The 27,063-nt window shown below is 47.0% G+C and overlaps 1 protein-coding gene across 8 annotated transcripts in view; it reads left to right on the top strand.

Annotated features, from left to right (window-relative positions):
• The window catches only part of CEMIP (cell migration inducing hyaluronidase 1), a 179,021-nt gene that overhangs the window by 64,423 nt on the left and 87,535 nt on the right, over positions 1–27,063 (top strand). The window lies entirely within an intron of this gene.

The following is a 27,063-nucleotide window of genomic DNA, read 5'->3' as shown; positions in this document are numbered from 1 at the left end:
GAGCTAGTCTAACTCCAGAGCCCATCTTCTTGCCCATTTCATGCATTTATTCAATTAACATTTATTGAAGACCTACTATGAGGCTGGCACCATTTAGATGCTTTGAATGTATCAGTCAAGAGGACCTGCCTTCACGCAGCTCCTATTCTACTGCGCACATTGCCTCTGCTTAGAGACAGCTGAGGATATGGATGACGGTTCTGGCTGGAGGGACGGGGGGCTGCTACACTCACTCCCACTCTGAAATCTCACTTCCAGGGTGAGGGACAGGTGCTTCCTTCACCCACCCACATCAGTCTATATCCCCATACTAACCATTTTGCTTTGTGCCAGGCCAGGTGGCAGAAGGAAGGACAGATGCTTGAGAAGGACAGTCACAGAACGGTTCCTTCTAACCCTTTAGCGGCGTCAGTCTCAGAGGGTTTCTATATGGAGCTGGACATATCCCTCCATCTCTATCAGCTCATGGTGGAGACCATGTGTTGAGGAGATCATGAAGGGGCTCTTTCTCTGGGCACTCTGCCACCCAGCCCCCAGCAGCCCACCCAGGTGTCAAGAGACAGACCTGCCCCTCACTCCAGAGAATAGCTAGGATCCTGGTGGCATGGCACTTTGGAAAGTATGAGACCCCTCCTTGTTTTACAGAAAGGCTTCCTGGTGAATTAGTGACAGAGCCAGGTGAGAATGCAGCCTGCGTTTGTGTTGCTTCAACTCAGCCCCAGATCCTTCACTCTCCATGCGGGCTGCTTTGGGGAAGCCAACTTTGCACCCCCACTTCCTTGGAAGGCAGAGCACTAAGGCTGCCACCCAGCCATCGCTCAGATGGGTCCACACAGCCCTGGACCAGCCTCCCTGGCACTCACACCTAGTGTCCGGAGCAGCTGGTCAGTGGACACGGAGTTCCTGCTTGTGTGCCCCCACCCCTGTTGCGCCCTCCCTCTGCCTGGGATGAGCTGCAGCTGCCTCGGGGCCTCTCTGCCTGCGCCCCCCAGCCAGCCTGTGCCCTGCTTTAATGTCTCCTGGGGAAAATAGCTGGCAATGCTCAGGCGATGAGCAAAGGCCATTTTTTTAAAAAAGCCTAACGCCAGGATGAGGGGGCAGGAGGGGGTGGAAACAGCTGCAGGCTCCTCTTCCAAATTTAGCCAGGTGGCTGCTTTGCCCTGCTCCTCCTTCTCTGGGGTTTTTGGGTGGCCATTGCCTCCACGGTAGGACTGTGTTCCTGAAAACCACCCCCCAGATGACTCACAGAGCTGTGGCAGCTCAGAGAGGAATGTCTATTCATTTCAGCTGGGGCTCTTTTAAGCCAGTTGGACCTGACCAGCGGCTCCACTGTGGCAGAATTGGGCTGCCTCCCACTTCCTGTGTCCCCATCCGATTTCAGGGCCTACCATCCCCAAAGTGACAGAAGATAGCATGGAATGAGGCAGCCATGCCCAGATATCAGAGGTGCTGAAAACATCCTGAGGCTGCTGTAGAAACACAGCGAAGATTGGGGTGTGGAGCGGGAGCAGGAGAGAAGCCAGGTGGCCCAGGCTTGGGTCGGGAGAACAGGGCATGGCCCCAGCCCCAGGGTGCCCATGGGCAGGACTCAGAGCCCCAGAACCCAGCACTCACCATTTCCACTTCTCATTTATTCTTTAAGTGTTAGAGGGACCTTCAAATCAGCTCATCCAGGTGTTTCTAAGTATGAATGATTTGTAAAACGATTTTATGGATATATATAGATAACATATATCCATAAATATTATCCATATACATATATAGATAAAGTTAAATTGTTCTGCATAACCAGTAATTTGACAATTATTTATTGGGGGATGAAGCTAATGTCTGAGGAGGAATACATTTCAAAAATATATTGAGGCCGGGTGTGATGGCACTTTGGGAGCCAAGGCAGGAGGATTGCTTGAGCCCAGGAGTTTGAGATCATCCTGGGCAACGTAGGTAGACCCTGTCTTTACAAAAAATTCAAAATTGAGCCAGGCGTGGTGGTGCATGCCTGTGGTTCTAGCTACTCGGGAAGCTGAGGCGGGAGGATCTCTTGAGCCTGGGAGGTCGAGGCTGCAGTGAGCAGTGATCACACCACTGCACTCTAGCCTGGGCAACAAAGTGAGACCCTGTTTCAAAAAAAGTACCCAGAAATATATTGAGCAAATATTGTGCTACATACAGGGTGGATGATGCAGGTAGTATATGAACATGGCACTAAAAAACCTGTCAGTGGAGCCTACTTGAGAAAACATGGGAAATGCTGATCATCACTTTCCTCGTTGTTGTGGTTTTCTGGTCTTCTCTGATCTCCTTCTCCTTGGTCTTCATCCAGAGAAGACAGACAGTTCCATGAACCGATTTCGGTGTAATAGGATCTGGCACAGCAGGCATTCCAGCCTTTAACCCTCCCACAGTGACTTTGGCTGTGACCTGGGATGGGGTGGGCAGGCCATAACTGAGGTGGAAAATCCTGTCAGTGAGCTAGATCGAGTCACCAGGCGGGGCTGGATGGGACCAGAGAAAATGGCTTAGACCCTGGAGTGTCATGAAAAGACACACAAGGCAACTAGTGAAGCCAGCAGACATTCTAGCACCTGCCCTCCTCCCTCCATCCCTTAGATCTGGGAGACTCCTCCTGACACACCCACCTCAGACACTTCAGCCTGACCCTGTTCTGGGCGAGCATGCTCTCTGCTAGATACACTCCCACCCTGAAACCTCACTTCCAGGCTGAGGGACGGGTGCTTCCTTTACCCACCCACCTCAGTGTAAATCTCCATACAGACCATTTTGCTTTGGACCGGGCCAGGTGGCAGAGGGAAGGGGAGACACTTGGGAAGGACAGTCATGGAATACTTTCTATCTAACCTTTTGGCAGTGTCAGGCCCAGAGGGTTTCTATTATGGAGGTGGACGTTTCCCCCATCCCCGTAAACTCACCCACATAGGCCCGTGTGGGACATGCATTGACTCATTCACTTATAGTCACTCAACCAACCAGAGCGCTCTTCCCCCACCCTCTCTGGGTCAGTCATGCTTGTCTTGCAGGTCTCCAGATACCCCGAGACAGGCTTTTCCTCCCCCAGGAAAACCTTTCCTGTGCTTCACCTGCTGGGTGGATCACCTGTCAGTAGTGCTTAGCCTGTCCTAATCATCGTAGTAGGTCAGAGGCCTCTGGAGCAGCTATTCGTGTGCTTGGCCGTCTGGGTCAAGGGAACTGATGTTCAAACAGGATGTGTGCAAGCTCGTCTTCTCACTGGGGTGGTACTGACACTCCCCAGGAAACTAGTGAGGAGTGAACTTGATGACTAACAGCAGCTCAGAGACAATGTCATCTCTTTTCTCAAACCCGTGTGGAAGGGAGAAAGGCCTGCCTGCCAGTGGTCCCGATGCCACTCGGTGGGGCAGGATTTGAGTGATCAGCTCAAGATCTGAAAGATCAAAGGTGGCTGAAATGAAAAGGATGCTAAGCATAAGTGTGAAGTCCTGATTCCTGGCTCAGCAACTCAGCTGTTGATACTAGAGCCTAATAATCACTCGTTCTGGTGACAAGACTTGAGGGCTTCAGTCAGTGGTTTCCATCTCCTGGCTGTGTACTGGAAGCCCTGAGCACATTTTTAAAAGATCAAGTCCTGGGTCCCATCCCAGAATGTTCAGAATGAAGATCTCCAGGAAAGGACTTAGGAAATTGTGTATTTTAGAAGTTCTCCAGGTGGTTCTTATGTAGCTTTTGATTATTTTGGAGGTGGGGTGGGCAGGACAGGATCTCACTCTGCCATGCAGGCTGGAGTGCAGTGGCACAATCTTGGCTTACTGCAGCCTTGACCTCCCCAGCTCAAGCCATCCTCCCACCTTAGCCTCCCAAGTAGCTAGGATTACAGGCATGCGCCATCGTGCCTGGATAATTTTTGTATTTTTAGTAGAGACGGGGTTTCGCCATGTTGGCCAGGCTGGTTTTGAACTCTGGCCTCAAGTGATCAGCTCGCCTTGGCCTCCCAACGTGTTGAAACTGCAGTCATGAGCTGCTGCACCCAGCCCTTATGTAGCTTTTGGAAACGAGTGAGGAGTGAACTTAGGGCTTTATGGGAAGCATCAATAAATCACATCAATAAAGCAAATGTGAGCCAACAGAAAGCTTCCAGGTTGCGGTGCAGTCTGGGCTCACCACAGCTCCAGCAGCAACTCAGGATCATGTTGTGAAGAAAGTAAAGATCCAGTCCCTTCACTGCTGTACCACCTGGGAGTCGGACCCCCAGAATCCAGTATTGCAGGTATTTCATCCGCTCTAGCAAGATGCCTTTGACAAAGAGCTGCAATTTGTGCCTGTATGATGCTCCTAGTCACCAAGGGTGGTGACCAGCAAGGCTACTGAGAAAATAGATCCTCACTCCATGGGCTCAGAAGGCTGATCCTGGGACTATCTTCTTTCATTCTGGCAAAACCGTGGGTTTCTTCAGAATATCAAAGTGCAGAAGGGCGCTGTGGGTGGCAGGATGCCTGCTGGCCAGGTAGCAGATGCAAATCAGTGTCCCTGCCCACCCAGGAGAAGCCAGGAGCAGAAGGTGAAACAGTGAGCCATGGAGATGCTCGGCTCTTCCTGAGATTCCTTCCATGATTTCCAGAGAAATTGTGAAGTCACAATGCACAGCTCTCCAGCATGTGCATCTCCTCCTCAAATGCCTTCTGCAGGGACAAAGAGGACTCTATCCTCAAGAGTGGGACATAGTTCTGTACCAAAATGTGGCAGGTTGAATGGAGATAATGATCTTCAGAACTTTAAGAAGGAGATGACCCAGATAAAACAGAAATTAGGTAATTTATCAGAAAGCCTGGAAAAACATCTGAGAGGGACCCCTGCAGGAGACTGAGGTCTGGAAGGGCTGAGGTAGCGTATTCTTATTCTGGCCTCCACAAGCCACATGGACTCCTCCTATCTGGCCTCGTCACCTGGCCTCCACCAGCCTTTTTCCTATAGAGAAGCCACTCATGCTCCACAGTTCTGGGAAACGGACTGATGAGAGATTTAGTTCCTGGACCCTCAACTGTTCCTGTTCCATGCTCTGACACCTCGGATTGGCCTCAGACAATCCACTCAACACCTTGTAATACATTCATAGACCTGTGGCTCAGGAAAAGCTGTGGGGAAGGACAAAGCTTCAGCAGGCCAAGCCCCAAGCCCGTGGGGCCTTTTCTTCTTGGACTCATGCAGTGGCTGGCATTTCTAGGGAGAGAGCTGAAGTTCAGTTCACATCATCCCATTTATGGAGGATCTTTCTTGGGGTTATTCTTCCAAGAAGCATCAGCAACAAAGGAAGGAAGCCATCTCTTGATGTCCTGGGGCACCGCCTGCCCATAGATGAGAAGGGGTTCCCAGGTGGAAAGAAGGGGTGCAGGAAGCTGCACCCAAGAAACCAGTTTCCCCAGCTTCTGAAAGTAGGGCCAGCCCTGCAATGTGGGGTGCAGCTGCCTAAGAGGGGCTAAATTGACCTTGCAGGGTCACTCCAGATGAATCTTTTTCTGCACTCCCAGAACTCAGGCCTCAACCTCCTCATGGTCCGTGTGTTCTCTGATGAGCACGTGCACACATACCCACACACACACACACACCCTGGCTTCAGGGATCTCTTCAGAATTTTTTTTTTTTTTTTTTGAGAGAGATAGAGCCTTGCTCTGTTGCCCAGGCTGGAGTGCAGTGGTGCTATCTTGGCTCACTGCAAACTCTGCTTCCCAGGTTAGTGATCCTCCCACCTCAGCCACCCAAGTAGCTGGGATTACAGGTGTGCATCACCATACCTGGCTATTTTTTTTTGTAGAGATGGGGTTTCACTGTGTTGGCCAGGCTGGTCTCAAACTCCTGACCTCAAGTGCTGCCTTGGCCTCCCAAAGTGCTGGGATTATAGGTGAATGAGCCACTGCACCTGGCCAATCTCTTTAAAATATGTCTAGAGTCCATGTCTCTCTCTTGATCTCTGGACTCACCTATGCACCTGCCTACTGCACCTCTACACCGGCCACCTGAAAGCATTTCCAATTCAGCAGGAACTTCCAGCCAGCTGGGAAATCTGCTCACCATTGCCTTGGCGAGGAGCCTACCCTCTACTCCAGCCACAAACCCCTGAGTCACCCTGGCCTCCTCCCTCTTGCTCACCCACTTCTCACCGTGGGATCAGTTACCAACTCTGCCAGTGACCTGAGAGCTCTCGGGCCAGTTCACTCCTTAGGCCCAGTTCCAGTTACTCATGTACTGGACAAATGAGGTGGATGAGGCTACTCTTAATCTAAATGTCCTGTGTGGTTGAGCAGAATGACCACCAGAGACAGAGAGAGAGAGTAAGCAAGTAGGTTAACTAGGAAGTCCGCTGTCAAATTGATGTTATCAGGGAGGTTCTCAAAAATGAGGCCAGATTGAAATATACTAAAGGAAGTGAAATACCTGAATGGGTAGGAAGGGATTCCAGGCAGGGGAGCTGAGCAAGTGAAGGCAGAGAGACAGAGATGCTCAAGGATGACCCAAGAGACAACGCATGGCCCACTGTGCCTGACACATGCTAGAGATGAGTTGGCCCAAGGTGTGATGAGTTAGGTAAGGGCCACCCTCTGCTAAGCCATCAAGAGTTTGTAAGCAGTGGTGGTGGGGAGGGGGTGGTACTGCAAGCTTTAGAACAAGACTGGAGCATAGCGAATATGTGTTTGGGAAGGTTCCATTGGCAAAGCGGTGTTCAGGGAGAGGAGGCTGTTATGGCTGTCCAGGCAAGGGATGGGCAGAGCAGGTAAATGTCAGAGTCAGGGGTGGGAGAGGTGGGAGGTACACGTAGGAGGGGTCAGAGGGGTGTCTTTGGCAGGAGCTGGCCAGGGGAGTGATTCCTAGTCAGGGGTTTTGGGCATGTGTAGAAGGACAGAGTGGTGGCAGCTTCTTTATTGTCATCTTTTTTTTTTTGGAGATAGAGTCCCACTCTGTCGCCTAGGCTGGAGTGCAGTAGCGCAATCTCAGTTCAATGCAACCTTCACCTTCCAGGTTTGAGTGATTCTCATGCCTCAGCCTCCCAAGTAGCCGGGATTACAAACATGTGCCACCATGCCTAGCTAATTTTTTTGTATTTTTAGTAGAGATAGGGTTTTACCATGTTGGCCAGGCTGGTCTCAAACTCCTGGCTTCAAGTGATCCACCCACCTCGGCCACCCAAAGTGCTGGGATTACAGGTGTGAGGCATCATGCCCAGCCGTCATCTTCTTGTTATTTTCCCAAGGAGACATGTCCTGTAGGGTGGGTGAGGAGAAGCCATGTTGTCAGGGACTTGGCTGCTCCCTAAAGTTGATGGTGTGGGGGGGGAAGGGGGTTCCTTTTCACTGCAGTGATCCCCATGGAGTCAGCTACAGCCTGGCTCAGTTTTGTCCCGGGTCTGTCAGCTCACTCCCTTACTCCTCAGGGCGCTGGGATTGTCAGTGACAGAAACCCAGCTCCAAGCCAACAGAGAAGGTGAAGGTGCAGGGAATCCGAGGTAGGATTGAGAAACGAAATTCTGGAAACATCTTTGGGGGAGGCAGGCTCAGGGATGGCTGAAAGCAGGGCTGCAGGGCTCCAGTGCCAACAGGGAACAGGGCAGCTGATGGGGCTGCTGCCTTGTACTGAGTAACTTTCACCCCAGCAATGAGACTGACTTCAGACTCTCTCTAGCTCCAAGCCCAGGATCCTGGGAAGCAACTCATTGGTCTGGCTTGAGTCAGGCATTGGCCTGTGGACCAGTTGGCAGGGGCCAGTGCCAGGGTGGTGCTAGCCCTCATGGGAGTCCCTGGGGTGAATATGTGGGAGGGGGAGGGGCACGGCATAGAGGAGGGGAGGCAGACAGACAATCCTGGGGTCACTGCAACTCCACAGCAGGGCCAGGGAGCAAACAAAGGGTGAACAGGAGACAGGGACGTGGCCAGTGATTGGCTAACAAATCTAATCCCTCTCTAGGTGAGGTTCTTTTTAGAGTTAACGTGAGTCATTTGTTCATTGATCCGTTGAGCGTTGATTCTGTGATTCATCCAACAAGGCTTTACTGAATTCCTATTCTAGGCCAGGCCCTCGATCACAGATAGAAAAGGGAAGAAAATAAGGTTCCCTGCCCTGCAGTAGTTCATGTTCTAGCATGGGAAATCCATGTAATAAAATTCTATAATAATAAGAGACTTATGCTGAATAGAGGTGGGAAATAAGGAAGAAAGTGATTCATTCTTCTTGGAAATTTATTAAAGGCTTGATGGGTAGTAGGGTTCCTCCAGGTATTGGTGCTGGAGAATAGCCTTCCAGCAGAAACAGCAATGTGACAAAAGGCACAGACCATGAGCTCATGTTGGACATTGGATAGGCAGGGGGTCTTCTGGTGGTCTAGCGTGGCCAGATTGTAAGTTAGAAGGTGGCCAGAGTGTAAGTTAGAAGGTGGCCAGAGTGTAAGTTACAAGGTGGCATGCGGCATAAAGCAAGAGAATAGGTGAGGTTGAGTAGACATCTAGGGGCCACTTCTCGAGGGACCTCACACAGCAACACGGGTTTTGGAAGGGTGTAAAATACAAGATTTGCCTTTGAGAAAGACTATCCTGGCAGCAGTGTAGGCGACGGACTGGAAGGAGGAGACTGGAGATGGGCTGACCATCAGGAGGCCACTATGAATGTCAGGATAGAGAGGTCCTCCTGCACTGAAGAGATGATGAGGAAGTAGAAGGCTGTGGGTAGAACGTCAAGTGGGACAGGGTGAGTTCAAGAGCAAGAGTGAGAGGAGGCAAACTTTGCAGGGCAGGAAGGAGTGCTTGATTGAGAGTTCACTGCTGTCTTCTGATGGAACTGTTCATTCCTTGGAAGAGCAGAGTGGTGAGAAAATGCAATGGCTTGAAATTCTGATAACTAGAACCCTGGAACAGAAGTACCACTTGCTGATTATGTAAATTGGACAAATCACTTAACCTCTGAGATGTGGTGGGAGTTAAACCATGTAGTAAGCAGATAGCCTGATACCTGGCACACAGAAGGCCCTTGAAGTGTGACATTTATATCAGAATCAGAACCTTTTTGGATTCCATGGCGACTTCCAATGTGTGTGTGTGTTTTTTTTAACTGGAGAGGTACGATTAGTAACTAGTAGGAGCAACATTATTCTAGGTTGGTGCAAAAGTAATTGCATTTTTGCTGTTACTTTTAATAGTTGCGTATCGAAGACAGCATTTGTGTTTATGGCATTGGAAACATTCTGACTCAGCTTACTGACATTTCCTCTGCCATCATCTTCTTTCATACTGAAATGTGGTTTAAAATATGTATATGTATATATATATATCATTTCTCCCCATTCAAAGAAGGGTTTACGCCTCTGCTTTCATGTCCCAACATACTTTGAGGGATAGTCTCACCCCCTCCCTTTTCCCCTTTTATGCCAGGACCCTGGAGGACAGCCAAGTAAGGTGGTGCTTATCTCATTTTCAGTCCTGAAGGAGGAGGAAGATCAAGTGTGTGCAGTGTTAAGTGTCTGGAAGGCGTTTATTTGATTTTCAGCTTGTCTTTGTTCCAACATGGATTGAATGGTAAACACACGAGAGTAGTTCCCAATAGGCGCCTGAATAGCTGAGGGGCAAAATGTCCCAGTGGCCCACACCCACATGTACCATCATCATGAGTCCTTCAAGCCTGCACAGCTCACTCCTGTCCAGCCCTGGGATACCAGGTGAGTCAGGAGAATGACTTCCTCTGTTCTTACAAAGTCCTGGCCACCAGAGATGGTACTGTTAGCACAGGAGAGACATTGAGAATAGGGTAGAAATCTATGCAGAAAAGTGTTTGTTGTGGCTGAGAGTTCCAATGCCCATTTAAGACCCTGGGAGAAAAAAGTCAGATCACTCATGTATGGGCTGAAGAACTAAGATTTTGGTTGCAAGTAAGAGAAACCAAGTTGAGCTAAATTTAGTCAAATGGAAAGGGGGAAAAAGCATGGGGTTTGGATTTATGATAAGGACATAGGGAGTGTCTCCCAGCATCAAAGGCAGGAATAAAGCCAGGCCACAAGGAGGGACTGGAACCAGGAGAAAAATAATCAGCCCAGCTTTGGTCCATTGTGCCTCTGGTCCAGTCTGTTTGGCCTGGGAGTCAGAAATCTCGCTGAACAAGCGTGACTCTAGGAGGTCCATTTTGTGAAAGGGTAGATCACAGAGAGGGCTCTGCAACAGAGTGGAGACCCTGGCTCAAGGCAGAGATTTGGGAAGCCTTACGATATGGTGGCCTTTGAAGCCCTAAAAAGGGAATTGACCCAATTCAAATGGCATGGATCTCATAGTAAGAGGTAGGACTACTTGAGAGAGAAGATCAAAACAGAGAGATTAGATTCCAAGGGCTCTAGAACAAAGCTCTAAGGGCAAGCATTGTTTTCTCATCTCTCTGCTCCCACAACCCCACTTCCCAGACTTAAGGACAATGGTGTATACATAAGAAAGGCTGAATAAACATATAGGTTGAATGGCATAGAACAGACATTTTTATAGGTCAAGACAGTTGAATATGGACGATTTCGTGTTGTTCAACCTAATATGTGATGCACGAGCATTGAGCTGAATTGAGACCTTGCTTTGAATCTTTGTTATGGGACTTTGGGGCAAGTCATGGTCTCGATGGTTTTTAAGGTTATTCCTTGGACCCAGGTGCTGGAAGCACAACTTCCAAATGTTCAATACCCAGAAGCAAACTGACAGAGGCAGGAACAAGCTGGAGTCAGAGAGATCTGTGTTCAGATTCCAACTAGGCACTGTCCCCTGGGCCTCTGCAGGCCCTGAGTGAGCCATCGAGGCCTGCTCTGAGATGGCAGTGCTACCTCCTCTCTCTGCCAGGACCACTTTCTCTCATTTTATGGAGAAAAGCAAGGAATAACTTTTTCCAAGTGAAGCCTCTGGAAGATCTTAGGCAACACAACCGACTGGAGCTGAACCTAGGCCAGCATCCTGGGCCACAGCTCAGCTCTGCAAATGCAGCCAGAGCCTGAGGCGGGGGCTCTTCTCTCTGCCTGGCAACTTCTCCTGGCTATAAACCAAGCGTGGGCTGCAGCTCCTGGGAGACCAGGCTGAAGGCCCAGGAGATGCTTCAGGCAATTTGCAGTTGCTCCCTTGAATTCCATTTTTAATAGCATCTGTAGGGCAGGGAGCGCAAGGCTGACCTGTGAGCCTGGTGTCCTGACTTCTCAGGGCAAGACTCTTTCAAAAGTATTCCTTGAGCATCCACATTTGTTTTCAGCAAATCAGTCTCTGCCCTACCCTTTTGAAGAACACAGCTAACAATGGAAAACAACTTTTATATAAGAGAGCTAACTGCAATCCGGGTGCTTTCCTAAGCATTTTGTATATGTTATTTCTTTGAATCCTCTCGAAACCTCAATTAGGCAGAAGATACTTAATAGCTTTATAAGCGAGACAGGAATCTTAGCCTAAAAATGAAAGGGAAGTCTTGGGGAGGGAAAGCAGAAAACCAGGAAGAGGAAAAATAAATCCACGAGATAATGTTATAAAATATAATAAAGCCATACCTACTTTAAAAAAACCTACAGAAATTTCCCAGACCTGCAGAGCCACTAAGTGGCACATGCAGGGGTCAAACTATGTCTATGGTGGCTCACGCCTGTAATCTCAGCCCTTTGGGAGGCCAAGGCAGGAGGATCATTTCAGTCCAGGAGTTCAAGACCAGCCTGGGCAACATGGCATAGAATAAACAAATTAAAAAATTAGCTCGGCATGGTGGTGTGTGCCTGTAGTCCTAGCCACTCGGGAGGCTGAGATGGAAGGATCACTTGAGTACAGGGGTTTGAGGCTGCAGTGAGATGTGATCATGCCACTGCACTGAAGCTCTTTGAGACAGAGTGAGACATCATCTCAAAAAATAAATAAATAAAAATAAAAGTCAAAGCTCCTCCTCACCAACATATAGTAACATTTACGGAATACATGCTTACCTCACTCTTCCTCAAAACTGCTGTTTGAGGAAGGTCCTGTTGTCACGAGCATCTTTCAGATGAAGAAGCCGCAGAACAGGGAGGTAACAGAACTTGCCCAGGTTCACACAGCAGATGAGTGGTGGAACTGGGAACTGAGCCGAGGACACCTCCCTCCAAAGCATCTTGTTGGGTTGGGGAAGGACAGTGGCAAACACAGCTCATTCTCACTGCATTTTGGTAGCAAAGTTGTGCCTTCTTTTTTTTTCTTTTTCTTTTTCTTTTTTCTTTTTTTAGATGGAGTGTCACTCTGTTCCCCAGGCTGGAGTGCAGTGGCATGATCTCGGCTTACTGCAACTTCTGCCTCCTGGGTTCAAGCTCCTGCCTCCCAGTTTGGCTCCTGTCTTGGCCCCCAAGTAGCTGGGACTATAGACATGGGCCACCACACTTGGCTAATTTTTGTACTTTTAGTAGAGGCGGGGTTTCGCCATGTTGGCCAGGCTAGTCTCGAACTCCTGTTCTCAAGTGATCTGCCTGCCTCAGCCTCTCAAAGTGCTTGGATTACAGGTGTGAGCCACTGCACCCAGCCCGTGCCTTCTTTTTGCTCCCAAATCCCATCTTATTGGAGTTCCCTGAAGCAGTAATAGTAAGGCAGTTGTGTAGTAGAGCATATTAATGCAATTGGGTATTCCTTTGCCATTCTAGGAAATTATCTACTGATACACACAGCAACATAGGTGAATCCCAAAAACATGCTGAGTGAAAGAAACCTTGTACAAAGGTCTACATACTGGATCATTCCATTTACATGAAGTCCTAGCAGAGGCAAAGTGAATCTATGGAATGTTTCTGGTATTTCTCACTTAGAAGAGTGGTTGTCTCTTATTGGAATTGACTGGGAAGGGGATGAGGGAACTTTCTGGGGTGATGATAATGTTTTGGACCTTTCTGGGGATCTGGGTTTCAGAGACATATGCATTTGTCAAAACTCAACAAGTGTGCATTTTAGGTTTGTGTGTTTTATTTACATGTAAAATTTCCCTCAAAAGATGAAAAAAAAGAATATGGAACTCTAGTTAATAATACGCAGGTTGAAGTGTTTAAGGGGAAGTGTGGTGGTGGTATCTTTAATTTACTGTAAAATGCATCCAAAGACTAAGATTGATTTCCGGATGGATAGATAGATGTGCAATAACGCAGCAAAATGTTACTGGTAGCATCTAGGTTGTGGCTGTATTAGTGTTCACTGTGAGATTCTTTCAACTTGGCTGTGTGTTTGAAAATTTTCATAGCAAAATGTTGGGTTGGAGGGGAAAGCGATTATGTGGAACCCTGGGGTCCCCTAGTGGTGAGTTAGGGGCCCTGGAGCTCAGGATTTCGAGCTGAGATTCTGCAGTCAAGAACTGTCATCCTTACATATCTCTGTCAAAGCTCCCTGGCCCTGAGTAAGCACTAAAATATGCATTTCCCTGGGTCTCACTTTAGAGAGAGAATACTGAGGCCCAGGGAAGGTCTGCCAAGGTCTCCCAGAACTAGAACCCAGGACTCCCTGTTTCTGGCCACTCCTCCCAGCTAGCTTTATCAGAACCCATTTTCTTCCATAGAACAGGGCCTTTTGTTCTATAGCCCAGGGCTGTAAATTTCACCTGCGTGCAGGGATCCAGGTAACTGATCCCATCACAATGAGCCGGTGGCACTCAGGGCAGTAAAACAGGCCTATGCGTTAGAACTCCACCTGCCAGTGGCTTCCTGTAGGTGTATTTGAAGTACTAGGAAACCAGAGTGGTTTCTACAAATAAATAACCCAGGAAAAGACAAGCCTCTCAGATCAAAGGAGGACTCTGGCCCAAACTTGAACTAAAATCAAGCGTGCTCTTTCGACTCCACTCTGGCTGGGCAGAGGGAGGAGTGGAGAAAGTCTATCTGCTGTGCAAACATTCCCTGTCTCTGCCCTTCCTGGGTTTGTGTGAGTCTGAGAACAGGAGCCCAGGAGGAAGGCTGCACTCTCTGAACTGCTGCCAGGCCCTGCTTCATGACATTCCAGCCTGGCTTCCAGGCACAGCAGGTGCCAACAAATTGGCCTCTTGTGTGTCCGAGCCTAAGGGGCTCATTCATGGGCTGCACGCCTGTCTCAAGGCTCTCATGTAAGCCCGCAAGGGCCCCCAGCTCTTTGAGGAAATTTCATGGCATCCTCTGTGTTTCGTGGCCCTACTGGTTAATATTAATGCTTCCCAGGGGAAGGGAAGGAGAATGAAAAGAGATGCACAGAAGCCAGCAGCTCTGACTCCTTTCACAGTGGGGAAGGATGAGGGCAGAAGGTGTGTTAGAGCAGAGGAAGGACCCTTAGAAGTTGAAGTTTGCAAACTTCACTGTGCACATTAGTCACTGAGGATTGCCAGTCAGTGGCCTGGGGCAAGACCTCTGGTTTCTAACAGGCTCTTGGGTGATGTTGATGTTGCTGGTCCCTTGACCACACTCTGAGTAGCATCACCAATGGCCAAATCCCTCCCCTCGTGAAGTTAATGGACAATAAGCAAACTCATTAGTGAATATATGATTATAAACTGTGTGAAGAAAATAACCAGGATGCTACAAAGGGTATTGAGGGAGGGACCTTCAGATGGGAAGAAGATGGCAGGAAAAGCATCTGTAAGAACAGGACTTTAAACTGGTACCTGAGGGTGAGTGGAGTAGGGAAAGCATTCCAGGCAGTAGGAGCAGCATGTGAAAAGTCCCTGGGGCAGAATCAAGCTTGGCATCTTCAAGGAAATGACAGAGAGGCCCATGTTGTATGGGTGGAGACTGGCGTGAGATGAGGCTGGAAAAGGGTCAGGCCACACAGGGCTGGATAAAGGGCTCTGACTTCATTCTAGGTGTGATGGGAAGCCCTTGGAGGGTTTTAAGCAAAAATGTGCCATGATCCATGCTGGTGGATCTGTGGAAGATGGATTGGGATAAGGTGGGGAGTAGGCTGGTGTGTGGTTCGTGCACAATCCTTCATGAAATAGTCGTCAACCTTAGTGGTAGTAAAGATTTTCATTCTTTCTGATGTGGGTCACATTTTCTAGGGAACTGCATGTTTTGGGGACACAATACAATTGAGGAAAATAAGTCTTCTTTTCCAATAAAGTAATGTAAGGCCTCATTAATTAAATAAACACTTTATGAGAGCAAAAAGACTTGTAAAGAACTAATCTTCGGCTGGGCTTGGTGGCTCACGCCTGTAATCCCGGCACTTTGGGAGGCCAAGGCGGGTGGATCACCTGAGGTTGGGAGTTCAAGAGCAGCCTGACCAACATGGAGAAACCTGGTCTCTACTAAAAAAAAAAAAAAAAAAAAAAAAAAAATACAAAATTAGCTGGGCGTGGTGACGCATGCTTGTAATCCCAGCTATTCAGGAGGCTGAGGCAGGAGAATCCCTTGAACCTGGGAGGCAGAGGTTGCAGTGAGCCAAGATTGCGCCATTGCACTCCAGCCTGAGCAACAAGAGCGAAACTCCATCTCAAAAAAAAAAAAGAAAAAAAAGAACTAACCTTCATCTTTCCTTCTCCTTTTGGCTTCTTATTAGTTAGGGTTGTTCCCATAGTGAATGTCAAAAACACAATTCAAATTGGCTTAAATGAAAAAGGAACTTTGTTGGCTCATGCAATTGAAAAGTCCAGAGATAGTAGTAGCTTCAGGCATAATTAGGTCTGGGTGCTCAAGTATTAGCTTTCTCCATCTCTAGGCTCCACATTCCTCTGTGCAAGCTTCACTCTTAGGGAGCCTCTCTCAATATAGAGGTAAGGGTGGCCCCAGCAACTCTAGGCTTGCCAACCACAGTGGGATGAGATCCAGCTTTCCCAGTAGTTCCAGCCAGTGTCCCTTTTTTTTTGACTTGGGTCATGTGAACATCCCTGAACCAATCACAGCAGCCAGGGGAATGGATCTATCCATTGGCCAGGCCAGGTCACACATCTACCTTAGGAGCAACGTGAGTGGGTCAGCCCCCGTTGAGCCACATGAACTGAGAGTAAAGGGAGAGATGGCTGCAAAGGAAGATCAAGGGGCTGAATTCGGGAGCAGAGAATGAAACTCACAAACATCCTCTGTGGGCTCCTCATTCATTTTGAATGTAGCACCTTCTCCCATCAATCATTAAGGCTGGTTCCAATTCATCACCTTTTGTTCTAAACCTGTGTCTGGATCTTGCCTCTCCTGAAGACATCTAGCTCTGGGAGCAGAAGGCATCTTTCTGGCAATGATGCCCTACCTGTCCCATCTCTCCTGCTGCTCCCAGCAGAATATGCCTTTGCCCAGGTCAGAAGGCCTTTGCCCCACAAGGCCCTTGTTTCCAGTTTGAAGGACACCCCTAGTTCACAGTCCACATGCCGGAAGGCAATGGTGGGCCTGCCCTGGGTCCAAACACAGATCTCAGTCCATGGCATGTGTGCTAACTCCAGGTAGACAGTATCAGAATCGAATGGATTGTAGAGCACCTAGTTATTGTGCACCAGGAACTGGAGAATTGCTTAGTTTGAAAATCCCTTGCACATTTAGTGGTCGGAAGTATTGGAGTAGTGGAGGGAAAAAGCAGTTTTTCCTTTAGTCAGTGGAGAGAAGAAAATCCGTTTTCCCCTTTCTGCTGTACCTCTAGAAGGGTTTTACCTGCATCAGAATCTTTCAGGGTGTCTGGCAGGGGTGCAAATGCAGATTACTGAGTCCTGCCCCAGATCCACAGTCAGAAGCCTAAGGGTAAGGTGCATCTGCCTGCTTGTCAAGCTCTACAGAGTAATCTCCCTGTCTCTCACTCATACACAGGCACACACGCACACACACATACACACACAGGCACACGCACACACACTTTCTAGACCTTTCCAGCTCAGGTTGTTGGCTCCACCTGCTTTCAAGGCCTCTGGGTGAGTCTCTCTGGCGCTTCGTTCCCCTTGTTCCTTCGTTTAATTTGGAAAGTGGGTGCTTTAGAATTACACTTCTATCATACAAAAATAGTTTGAACACACAAAACAGAGCCACACATAGAACCATTCCAATAGCAGCTAACATTTTCCAGGATCTTCCGGTTTTGAGAACGTCTTTCATGTCCAGGTGTGTATGATAAGGCCCACTTAGCTAGAATCCAGCCTTCTTGGACCCTGTCACATTACCTGTCTTCCCTCTGGGCACTAGAATCTTAAGAACAGTTATAAGTCGGGCCCACACAGTCTGAGATGATGTACTTGCAGTGCCTGGAGGCATCGCTCCAAAAGGATTAGTTGTTAGTGTGAAAGCCGTGGATGGGATGAGAATGGTACAATGCTTGCTGCGGAGTTTATTTAAGCCAGCATTGCAGCACTGCAAACACCACATCCAGTGGTGGGGATTTTCAATGCCCATCTCACCTAACAGGCAATCAATGAAGCGCTGAGCTGAGTGGGCATCTGCTGCAGAGAAAGGCATCGTTTCTACAGCATGCCCTGCCTCAGACACTACGCATGTCCCTCCTTTCCCTTCTCACCCCCACTTTGCCTCCACCCCAGTTTCAGCCACCTGGGTGTTCACATCTTATCACCCTCAACTTACCCTACCCCTTAGCTGTGCTGACCCCTCTGCCCTCTGACCTCACTGCGCAGCTCCAGCCCCTGCCTGCTGCACTCCCTCACGCCCTTCTCTTGCTGTGTTCCCTCTGCCTGTGCGTCCCCATGGCATCTCCTAACCGTGTTGTCTCTTTCTTCCGGTGTCTGCTTCAATGTCACCTTATCAGAGAGAGCTTTCCTCTCCTGTGCTTGATTTCTCTCTGTAGTTCTTTGGATGATCAGACATATATGGGATGCCTTTCCTTGCTGATTGGCTTCTATTCTTCCTCCTGTAACTCCTGTCTCCGACAACTGGACTGTGAGCTCTAACCTGATCCAGGGCAGGGGCTTTTCCTGAGTTGTTTCCTGCCTTGTCTCAATGCCCAGAACCATCATGCAGTAGGCACTAATAATAAACATGGATTGATTAATTAAATTCCAGCAGAGACCTCCAGGCTGCACTCCTATTCCCCTCCCATTCCTCCTCCCTGTCCCTGGCAGTGGTATCTTTTAAAAGTACACATCAACTCACTCCTCTGGTGGCTCCTGTCCGCCAGTGCCCCACACCCACGCTTTCAGGATAAAATCCAGACTCCTTAACTTTGCACTGAAGGTGCTTCATGAATGAATCCTGCACTAAGCTCATCTTTGCTGATCCTTGTCCAGGCATCCTCACTCTGCTTAAGCACTGATTTTCTCCTCTTTGAAACAAAGGTCTTCCTAGGACTAGGAGCCTCCCTTCCCCCATTGGGTTGGGAACCCCCCAGCGGGGAGAATGAGGAAAAAAGGGCCACTAAATAACCTCGATGAGGGGTGATGTGGGTCTTGACCCTCGTAGGGGGTGATGGGGAGAGGTCAGGGGGCATCTGGTAGAAATTTTTCTTGAGCCCCAGAAACAAGTAGGCACACATAGAATAACTTCAGGCCAGAAGAAATGCCAAGCCAACTGCTAATGCTAGTATTTTCAGTTAACAAATACAACTGATGAAGTGTTTATTGCTACAATCACTTACCAAGTCAGTACAGTGCACACAACCAGCTGGGAAGATGTATAGCCCAGTGAGTAGACTTGGGTAGCTCCAAGTTCTGACTCAGGGTCTCAAGAGAGGCTCATCTTACCTTTGAGGTCTTTGAACTCTGTGATCTAGCTTCTCTTGGCATCACCTGACCTTTTAGCTGCCGGCTCTGAGGAGCCAGCCCACACTGCATTTGCCCAGCGAACTGGGAGTAAAAAGGCTCATGGCGGGGCAGCCTCCTAGGCTCCCCTGATGCTGGCAGAATTTCCCTGCCTGGATGAGAGCCAGCTGGCAGAGCCTTCTGTGGATGATGCCTGGGGAAGCCAGAGTTGGGCCTCAGGTCAACTTGTCTTTGACGTCAGGTGCCAGCTCCTCTCCTGAAATACCTACTTGCGTCCACTGATTTATAAGGAGGCTGAGGAGCCTGGGCTGGGCTGGTGGAATTTAAACTGTCTTTCCAGATGAGGCTCACTTGTTTACAGACCATCTGATGGACTGGGAAGGCCAGACAGATGCTCAAATTCAGGAAAGGACAATAAGGCTTCCAAGAGAAGAATCCCATCATGGAAGAAGCCATCCTGTGCCATGCAGACTCAAAGTTGGGGCTGGAGGGACAGTCGGGAGAGGTTTAAGGTGGAGAGCGACCCAGCTACCAGAGCAGCATTCATTACCCGGTCCTATGTGTGTTGAATGAACCTCTCTGTTAGCCTCCCTAATACCGTGGGAGCCAGGTCACCTGGCTATGGAACATGTAACTGAGTATGGACTCTCCCTCTCCATGCAGATAAGATGGGCCACTTTCGCTGTGAGGTAGGAGGCAGCTTCCAGGGCGGGCTGGGCTGGGGGAGAATCCCTCATGTCCCAAGCACAAAGACAGCAGCAGGTGGATGAGGAGCAGGGGTGGAGATGGAACTTAGCTAAACCCCCAGCAAGAGGCTGTGGCTGTGAAATCCCGGGATACTTGCAGCATGAGCTGGGACAGGATTTGTGTAGGCACCCGTGGGGAGTCCCAGAAATACCTGGAGGAATCATGCAAGAGGCCTATCCTATGGGAATAAGTGAATCTCAGAGGTGATGGGTGTCTATGGCCTGGGGACTGAGGGCAGGGAAAACTGGGACACTTGGCTTACCTTTTATAGTGGGCAGCACCCTCTCCAGAGAGTCCTGGGATTGGCGGGAGAGGCCAGGACCCTTCCTCGCTGCAGCCTCCAGTCACTCCAAACTGTAGGAGGGGCAGGCTGGCCTTGGACTTGGTGAGCCTGGGGGCACATGTATCAGTAACAAGACTTCCCCTCTTGCTTTATGATGCTGGGAGACAAAACCAACTTTAACAGGGAAAATACTCTTTTTTTCCTCAATTGAGGGTAATGCTTAAATGACAAAAAAAGAGTAATGTATTTTTTTAAAAAATCTGCTCATTTTAATGTCTCCAATTTCTACTTCAAAATACGCCCACCTGTTTTGATAGAGGCGTTGGACAAAGAGTTGAAAGTTGCAGAGCCGGCAAATAGCCAGATTCATTTGGCAAACACATTCACTCAGTCCAATGTTGACTGGGCAGCCTTGGTGTGCCAAGCTACTGAACTAAGGTCTGTTGGGAAGGAAAAATGTGTTCACGGAGTCCCTGCCCTCAAGGAGCCCACAGCCCAGGGTGGAAAATGTTCTGGAACTCTGAAGACAGAATGAGATAAGTTTAAAGAAGGGTTTGATGAATATGATGTGGATGCAGAGGGACAAGGAATTGATAGGAAATTTAGGGCCAGGGAGAACCCTCTAGGGGAGGTAGAAATTATTTTATTTTGTAATTAAAACAAATTATGCATTTCAAAAGCTTGAGCATGGCAGCTGGGAGGATGGTCTGGAAGAGAAAAAACATTGAAATCAAGGAAGCAAACATCAGAATGGGGCAAGGCCTTTGGGGGCCAGGAGGAAGTTCGTGGGACTAAGAAGAGATCTGCTCCCTGTATGCTGCATTTCCATCACCCTTTCTCCTCTTTCCCAGCCCCTCGCCCAGCAGGTGTTGTGTTTTCATTCATGGAATCCCCCAGAAGGGTGGAAATTTAATACTGGGATGGGTAAACAAGGCCACATTTTATCTTTTAATCCCTCTCCTCTCCTGCCCTCTCCTTTGCCCTCCACTCCCCTCCCCTCCCCTCTTCTCCCCTGTCTTCTTCCTTCCCCTTCCCTCTTTTGGGAGCTATGCTTTGCTTGAATGTGAGAGACAAGCAAAGCCCCCTGGAATAAAACAATGAGCCAGGCTGCCGTGCAGAAATGACCTCTTCTCATACCCCGGCCCTCTGGGGTAGCAGGAACCTCCCTTTCTCCGCTCCTGAATTCTCTGCTAGAAGGGCTTACTGTTCCAGGACCCCAGGACTCTGGCTTGGTGCACCTGCCACACTTCACATAATCCAGGCAGAACTTTTGCCCAGAGCCCAGTGAGGGACTCTCATTAGGTCATATTTGGGTTTTTTCCCCCAGGTCATAAGCATATTGCCCAGCAGGGGTGAGTTTCCTGCATAAGCCCTCTGTGACAAGCTTTCGAGAAAGCACCTCTTGTTTAGATGTAACTCTCATCTGCAGACGCAGTTCTACCAATTTATTAGTGAAAAGGGCTACCCTAAAAAGCCCATGAAGTAAGCCAGGCTGATGGTCAGCTGCATCCATCACCGCCTGGGAGGCAGACCCGGGTAATGGCGACACACTGACCTTTATGGAGTCTTCATCCCGGCTGGCCCGTGTACCACACACATTGCGTGCATCATCTCATCCCATCTGACAGACCTCTAAGACAGCTACTATTATTCCCCCATTTTACAACTGAGCAGACAGAGGCTTAGATTGTTGAGTAATTGGCCAACTACACGTACAGCCCTTAAGTGGCAAGTCTGAGACTTAAATTTGGATCGATCTTGTTATGATAAAGCCTGATACATTTTCAAATATTTAGGAGGTTGACACTTAACTGATGGCTGACAAGTGTCTTTGGGGATTTAATTAATACTCTGTAACTAATGGTTCTCAAATGTAAGTGCATATCAGAATCACCTGGAGGATTTGTTATGACAGCTTTCTGGGCCCCACCCTCAGATTTTTCTGAGTCACTTGGTCAGTAGGTCTGGAGTGGAACTGGGAATCTGTGTTTCTAACAGGTAGTGTGATGCTGCTGTTAGGGAATACCACCATGAGAACTGTCGCTCTGAACTGAATTGTAGCTCTAGTGTGGACCTCCTACACCACTCTGAGTCCTGAGGCTCAGAGCTGTTTCATAGAAGTCTCTACAGTGATAAATGTTTCCTGAACCTGTGATGTCCAATATAGTAGCCCCTAACCATATACAAGCTATGGAGCACTTGAAATGTACCTAGTGCAACTGAGGAACTAAATTTTTTATTTTTTTATTTTTATTTTTTATTTATTTTTTTGAGACAGAGTCTCGCTCTGTCACCCAGGCTGGAGTGCAGTGGCTCAATCTTGGCTCACTGCAACCTCCGCCTTCCGGGTTCAAGCGATTCTCTTGCCTCAGCCTCCTGAGTAGCTGGGTCTACAGGCTTGTGCCACCACGCCCAGCTAATGTTTGTATTTTTAGTAGGGATGGGGTTTCACCAAGCTGGCCAGGATGGTCTCTATCTCCTGACCTTGTGACCCACCAGCCTCGGCCTCCCAAAGTGCTGGGATTACAGGCATGAGCCACCACGCCCAGCCAAGGAACTAAATTTTTAATTTTACCTAATTATAATTAAATTTAAATTTACATAGCCACATGTGATTCATGGCTACTGTACTGGACAGCATGCAGCCGTGTCCAACCCTTTGAACGTGAGGACTTTTTTGCTTATCTGTGATGGTGGATATCATGAAAATTATGCACAGCCCTTTTTTTTTTACGCTCATCAGCTACTGTCAGTGTATTTTATGTGTGGCCCAAGACAATTCTTCTTCTTCCAATATGGCCCAGGAAAACCAAAAGTTTGGACACCCTGCCAGATTTATCATTGTGGCTAAATTATTTACTCTTATGTTTAATCTCAAGTGAGTAATTACAGGTTGACTTTTCTTTTTTTTTATTTTTATTTTATTTTATTTTATTATTATACTTTAAGTTTTAGGGTGCATGTGCACAATGTGCAGGTTTGTTACATATGTATACATGTGCCATGTTGGTGTGCTGCACCCATTAACTCGTCATTTAGCATTAGGTATATCTCCTAATGCTGTCCCTCCCCCCTCCCCCCACCCCACAACAGTCCCCGGAGTGTGACATTCCCCTTCCTGTGTCCATGTGTTCTCATTGTTCAAGTCCCACCTATGAGTGAGAACATGCAGTGTTTGGTTTTTTGTCCTTGTGATAGTTTACTGAGAATGATGATTTCCAGTTTCATCCATGTCCCTACAAAGGACATGAACTCATCATTTTTTATGGCTGCATAGTATTCCATGGTGGATATGTGCCACATTTTCTTAATCCAGTCTCTCGTTGTTGGACATTTGGGTTGGTTCCAAGTCTTTGCTATTGTGAATAGTGCCGCAATAAACATACGTGTGCATGTGTCTTTATAGCAGCATGATTTATAGTCCTTTGGGTATATACCCAGTAATGGGATGGCTGGGTCAAATGGTATTTCTAGTTCTAGATCCCCGAGGAATCGCCACACTGACTTCCACAATGGTTGAACTAGTTTACAGTCCCACCAACAGTGTAAAAGTTTTCCTATTTCTCCATATCCTCTCCAGCACCTGTTGTTTCCTGACTTTTTAATGATGGCCATTCTAACTGGTGTGAGATGGTATCTCATTGTGGTTTTGATTTGCATTTCTCTGATGGCCAGTGATGATGAGCATTTTTGCATGTGTTTTTTGGCTGCATAAATGTCTTTTGAGAATTATCTGTTCATGTTCTTTGCCCACTTTTTGATGGGGTTGTTTTTTTCTTGTAAATTTGTTTGAGTTCATTGTAGATTCTGGATATTAGCCCTTTGTCAGATGAGTAGGTTGTGAAAATTTTCTCCCATTTTGTAGGTTGCCTGTTCACTCTGATGGTAGTTTCTTTTGCTGTGCAGAAGCTCTTTAGTTTAATTAGATCCCATTTGTCAATTTTGGCTTTTGTTGCCATTGCTTTTGGTGTTTTAGACATGAAGTCCTTGCCCACGCCTATGTCCTGAATTGTATTGCCTAGGTTTTCTTGTAGGATTTTAATGGTTTTAGGTCTAACATTTAAGTCTTTAATCCATCTTGAATTAATTTTTGTATAAGGTGTAAGGAAGAGATCCAGTTTCAGCTTTCTACATATGGCAAGCCAGTTTTCCCAGCACCATTTATTAAACAGGGAATCCTTTCCCCATTGCTTGTTTTTGTCAGGTTTGACAAAGATCAGATACTTGTAGATATGCGGCATTATTTCTGAGGGCTCTGTTCTGTTCCATTGATCTATATCTCTGTTTTGGTACCAGTACCATGCTGTTTTGGTTACTGTAGCCTTGTAGTATAGTTTGAAGTCAGGTAGTGTGATGCCTCCAGCTTTGTTCTTTTGGCTTAGGATTGACTTGGTGATGCGGGCTCTTTTTTGGTTCCATATGAACTTTAAAGTAGTTTTTTCCAATTCTGTGAAGAAAGTCGTTGGTAGCTTGATGGGGATGGCATTGAATCTATAAATTACCTTGGGCAGTATGGCCATTTTCACAATATTGATTCTTCCAATCCATGAGCATGGAATGTTCTTCCATTTGTTTGTATCCTCTTTTATTTCATTGAGCAGTGGTTTGTAGTTCTCCTTGAAGAGGTCCTTCACATCCCTTGTAAGTTGGATTCCTAGGTATTTTATTCTCTTTGAAGCAATTGTGAATGGGAGTTCACTCATGATTTGGCTCTCTGTTTGTCTGTTATTGGTGTATAAGAATGCTTGTGATTTTTGTATATTGATTTTTGTATCCTGAGACTTTGCTGAAGTTGCTTATCAGCTTAAGGAGATTTGGGGCTGAGACAATGGGGTTTTCTAGATATACAATCATGTCATCTGCAAACAGGGACAATTTGACTTCCTCTTTTCCTAATTGAGTACCCTTTATTTCCTTCTCCTGCCTGATTGCCCTGGCCAGAACTTCCAACACTATGTTGAATAGGAGTGGTGAGAGAAGGCATCCCTGTCTTGTGCCAGTTTTCAAAGGGAATGCTTCAAGTTTTTGCCCATTCAGTATGATATTGGCTGTGGGTTTGTCATAGATAGCTCTTATTATTTTGAGATACGTCAAATCAATACCTAATTTATTGAGAGTTTTTAGCATGAAGGGTTGTTGAATTTTGTCAAAGGCCTTTTCTGCGTCTATTGAGATAATCATGTGGTTTTTATCTTTGGTTCTGTTTATATGCTGGATTACATTTATTGATTTGCATATGTTGAACCAGCCTTGCATCCCAGGGATGAAGCCCATTTGATCATGGTGTATAAGCTTTTTGATGTGCTGCTGGATTCGGTTTGCCAGTATTTTATTGAGGATTTTTGCATCAATGTTCATCAAGGATATTGGTCTAAAATTCTCTTTTTTGGTTGTGTCTCTGCCAGGCTTTGGCATCAGGATGATGCTGGCCTCATAAAATGAGTTAGGGAAGATTCCCTCATTTTCTATTGATTGGAATAGTTTCAGAAGGAATGGTACCAATTCCTCCTTGTACCTCTGTTAGAATTTGGCTGTGAATCCATCTGGCCCTGGACTCTTTTTGGTTGGTAAGCTATTGATTATTGCCACAATTTCAGAGCCTGTTACTGGTCTATTCAGAGATTCAACTTCTTCCTGGTTTAGTCTTGGGAGGGTGTATGTGTCGAGGAATTTATCCATTTCTTCTAGATTTTCTAGTTTATTTGCGTAGAGGTGTTTGTAGTATTCTCTGATGGTAGTTTGTATTTCTGTGGGATCGGTGGTGATGTCCCCTTTATCATTTTTTATTGCATCTATTTGATTCTTCTCTCTTTTCTTCTTTATTAGTCTTGTTAGCAGTCTATCGATTTTGTTGATCTTTTCAAAAAACCAGCTCCTGGATTCATTAATTTTTTGAAGGGTTTTTTGTGTCTCTATTTCCTTCAGTTCTGCTCTGATTTTAGTTATTTCTTGCCTTCTGCTAGCTTTGGAATGTGTTTGCTCTTGCTTTTCTAGTTCTTTTAATTGTGATGTTAGGGTGTCAATTTTGGATCTTTCCTGCTTTCTCTTGTGGGCATTTAGTGCTATAAATTTCCCTCTACACACTGCTTTGAATGTGTCCCAGAGATTCTGGTATGTTGTGTCTTTGTTCTCTTTGGTTTCAAAGAACATCTTTATTTCTGCCTTCATTTCGTTATGTACCCAGTAGTCATTCAGGAGTAGGTTGTTCAGTTTCCATGTAGTTGAGCAGTTTTGAGTGAGTTTCTTAATCCTGAGTTCTAGTTTGATTGCACTGTGGTCTGACAGACAGTTTGTTATAATTTCTGTTCTTTTACATTTGCTAAGGAGAGCTTTACTTCCAACTATGTGGTCAATTTTGGAATAGGTGTGGTGTGGTGCTGAAAAAAATCTATATTCTGTTGATTTGGGGTGGAGAGTTCTGTAGACGTCTATTAGGTCCGCTTGGTGCAGAGCTGAGTTCAATTCCTGGGTATCCTTGTTAGCTTTCTGTCTCATTGATCTGTCTAATGTTGACAGTGGGGTGTTAAAGTCTCCCATTATTATTGTGTGGGAGTAAGTCTGTAGGTCACTCAGGACTTGCTTTATGAATCTGGGTGCTCCTATATTGGGTGCATATATATTTAGGATAGTTAGCTCTTCTTGTTGAATTGATCCCTTTACCATTCTGTAATGGCCTTCTTTGTCTCTTTTGATCTTTGTTGGTTTAAAGTCTGTTTTATCAGAGACTAGGATTGCAACCCCTGCCTTTTTTTGTTTTCCAGTTGCTTGGTAGATCTTCCTCCATCCTTTTATTTTGAGCCTATGTGTGTCTCTGCACTTGAGATAGGTTTCCTGACTACAGCACACTGATGGGTCTTGACTCTTTATCCAATTTGTCAGTCTGTGTCTTTTAATGGGAGCATTTAGTCCATTTACATTTAAAGTTAATATTGTTATGTGTGAATTTGATCCTGTCATTATGATGTTAGCTGGTTATTTTGCTCGTTAGTTGATGCAGTTTCTTCCTAGCCTCGATGATCTTTACAATTTGGCATGTTTTTGCAATGGCTGGTACCGGTTGTTCCTTTCCATGTTTAGTGCTTCCTTCAGGAGCTCTTTTAGGGCAGGCCTGGTGGTAACAAAATCTCTCAGCATTTGCTTTTCTGTAAAGTATTTTATTTCTCCTTCACTTATGAAGCTTAGTTTGGCTGGATATGAAATTCTGGGTTGAAAATTCTTTTCTTTAAGAATGTTGAATATTGGCCCCCACTCTCTTCTGGCTTGTAGAGTTTCTGCCGAGAGATCCGCTGTTAGTCTGATGGGCTTCCCTTTGTGGGTAGCCCCACCTTTCTCTCTGGCTGCTCTTAACATTTTTTCCTTCATTTCAACTTTGGTGAATCTGACAATTATGTGTCTTGGAGTTGCCCTTC

Source organism: Symphalangus syndactylus, chromosome 5, assembly GCF_028878055.3.
Source record: "Symphalangus syndactylus isolate Jambi chromosome 5, NHGRI_mSymSyn1-v2.1_pri, whole genome shotgun sequence".
Taxonomy (NCBI): Eukaryota; Metazoa; Chordata; class Mammalia; order Primates; family Hylobatidae; genus Symphalangus; species Symphalangus syndactylus.
Note: the sequence above shows the minus strand (reverse complement) of the source record. Positions and strands in the feature narration are given on the sequence as shown.